This window comes from Nelumbo lutea, chromosome 3 (genome assembly GCF_056320005.1).
Source record: "Nelumbo lutea isolate HS-2025 chromosome 3, American lotus-T2T, whole genome shotgun sequence".
In the NCBI taxonomy this organism is placed as follows: domain Eukaryota; kingdom Viridiplantae; phylum Streptophyta; class Magnoliopsida; order Proteales; family Nelumbonaceae; genus Nelumbo; species Nelumbo lutea.
This window is the reverse complement of record NC_142686.1, coordinates 78,347,448-78,350,824: the sequence shown is the minus strand read 5'-3', so window position 1 is coordinate 78,350,824 and position 3,377 is coordinate 78,347,448.

Genomic DNA, 3,377 nt, shown 5'->3' with positions numbered 1-3,377 from the left:
TTGGTGCAGCCAACTCCCTTAGCCTTCTCTCTCTTTCAGCCATCCTTTCTTCCTCTTTGAAGATGGGTTGATCACAAGTTGGTAGGTCGAATTCAGAATTCACGCTTTTAGGTGAATGGTCCTTCCTTTGCTTCGCCTCCTTCCTTAAACGACGGGTAGTCTTCTCAATTTTGGGGTTGTATTCTAGTTCACCTCTTTGAAAAGAACGAGTCATAAAACAAAGAAGGTTAACACAAATAGAAGGTAACAAACTAAGAATTTAAAGTAGCTCCCCGGCAACGGCGCCAAAATTTTGACGCATTGTTGAAGCCCTCAAAATTAATGCTAGTCCCACAATAAAACTTTTGTAGTAAAAGTGGTACTAGGTTGAATCTCACAGGGAGCTAAACAATAATCTCTCAGCTGAATGTATAATATAACAGAGTGGGAAAATTAAATAACTAAAATTTCTAAAAGAACAAGAAAGCAATAACAATATCAAACAAGAGAAATCAATCTTACCGAATTCTGATTCAAGGGTTCGGGTTAGTTAGTTAATTGGTCATCGATCATTGGTAGACTACGGCAGTCCTGCAATTCAAGCATTTAACCTTAGATTTATTAGGATAGCCATAATAAACCTTGTGTGTTCCTAATTCAGTTGACCAAACCCAGCATTCAATCAACACTTATCACTAATCAACTGGGTACGATAGCGTTCCATATCAATTAGTGACAGCATTAAGCTTTGTGAAAATGATTAAACCAAAATAACAATAATTGAGATAGCTGCAATTACCGAATCATGTTCCATCGATTCCCTTTAGGTTAAAAGATATCAATAAATTGGTCAAAGGCTGTCACGAACAATTGACCCAGAAAGATATTAACCTAATTGCTACTTTGTACCACTATTCGTGACAACTACGGATCATTGAACCATGGATAGCAGTAGGAAAATCAATATTAATTAATTTGTCAGACTAATTAACATTAACATCCAATGAGAATATGCGCAAGAACCAATGAATACTTGAATTAAAAAGTATGAACTTGAATTAAATACAAAACCTCATGATGACACAGTCGAACCTCCCCCTTGAACCAGAAAGAAAAAGCTTAGTTGCTCATGAATTTCGATCTCTCCATGCTCTACTTCCCAGTAGGCCGAACTGATCTTCTTGGTAGCTTGAGTTGCTTGATGAATTCTTGGATGCTTGAGTGATGCTAGAGATGGTCTGTCCCCCTCTTTATATAGCTGAGGTAGAGGGCTATTTTCCAACTCCTTCTGGGAGATTAACCTTAGCTAGACAGCCCTAATTTGTTCTGAACTAATCCTATCCTATCTCTTATCTAATGATCTAGTCTCAATCTTCTTATCTCTCTAGGATTACATTCAAAACATTAGATCTGATAAGACTCTCTCTCAGGAGATTATATTCGAAATTGGGACTCTTGGCTCTTGAGTTCGAGTTGGGCTGGTTTAAAAAATTGGGCTGCTACAAGGCTCTTCTGCGAGTTGGACTTCAGCTGTGAAATGGGCCTGGCTGCAAACTTGCTATGAATTCGGGCTCGGTTTTATATTCAATGCAGACTGTATCTATCAAAACCCAAAACATAAATGTTGTGGGCCTTTCTTTCACCTTTCTGATGCCTCTTGAATTGTTCAATTCGGAGTCCGGAATTGAGAGTTATGCCCATATTACTGACTGTTGCCGAAACTGTGCAAAATGATCCGAATTGCCCTATTTTCTTTCGATTGCCTTCTTTCTTGCCCTGAATCGAAATACAAGATTAATGAATCCATTTAACTGCTAAATAAATGTAAAAGAGTGATTATTAGGGGATAAAAATAGGGTTCTTTTTTGTCACATCCAATACCCAGCTTAACCTAGACACTTAGAGGACATAGGGAAAATTGGTGGAACAATTTCTAAGGAGTTTTGTTGATCTAGAACAACTTAGGATGACATAAGACAAGCTTTCTTCAATTGCAAAAAGTCAGTGCACTCATCAAATGGGAGTTAAGCATGAGAAAATCCACCTAACATCCACAAATCCACTAGTTAAGATAAAAAAAAAAAAAAAACCCTACTATAGCAGCCACTATACATCAACCTTCCCCTTCAACATAGAAACATCAAACTTTAACTAGAAGAATCAAGAGACGATTCACTCCCCTCCCTCTATAGTCTCAATTGCTACCTCGACTGCTTAAGAGTGGATATCTAACACCTTTGTCACCTAAATTAATTCCTATTCCCCTACCAAAGAGCTTTAAGATGGGCAAGTATTGCTCTTATCACCATGGAATGGGGCAGTCAACAAATAATCACACACTTATCAAGGTCAATATCCAATATCTAAACAACATCGGATAATATCCCTTAAAACATAACTAAAATGTGTAATAAAATTTGTAAGCTTTTCAAGAACTACGACTGGTCTGACCCATCACAAGGGGTACGTAGACAGCTTATGCATTGGCGCTTGGGTGTGACTCGAATAACAAAATAAAACTAATAAAACCTTAGGGCCCTCAAATACACCTAAAACCCTAGGTTATCCACCCTGACACCCTCTAGGTGCCAACCTCACCCCATTCTTCACCTCAACAAAAGTCCTCCTGGATCAAGAAAGATGTATGGCTCATGGTATTGAAAGACATGAAAAGCATTTCCCATCCAAAAGGAATAAAAAAAAAAAAGAGAAAAAAGGAAAAGAAGAAAATCCAAAAAAAATGTGCTAAAGGCCCCATTTGTCAATTCAAGCATCTAAAACTTATGTCAAAAGATTATTTGAGAGTCCTACCTTTCGATTATCAACAATGTCCAAAGCCACATTTCGTGCCATCTAATAAAACCTAGATTTTTGAGATGTTAGCAAAATGACATTGGGCACACCTCTTTTTACACTAACAATGACAGAATCAAGTGTGGGCACCCCAGATGAAAAAAGAAGAAGAAGAAAAGAAGTTGGACCTAGATACACTAAACCAGGAGCAGAAAAGGGAAAAAAAAGAAAAGAAAAAGAAACAGAGAAGGATACATTCCAAACTTAGGGCAAGGGTATCAAAGTACAAGAAGTTTGATTCAGCAAAGTGGTGACGATTCAATCTCTACCCAAAGGGGCAACTACCTCTTGTGTCAACATTTTCCCAAAGTGAATTTCCAAAGTGGTGACGATACAATTGACCCAGAAAGATATTAACCTAATTGCTACTTTGTACCACTACTCGTGACAATTACAGATCATCGAACCATGGATAGCAGAAGGAAAATCAATATTAATTAATTTGTCAGACTAATTAACATTAACATCCAATAAGAATATGCACAAGAACCAATGAATACTTGAATTAAAAAGCAAGAACTAGAATTAAATACAGAACCTCACAA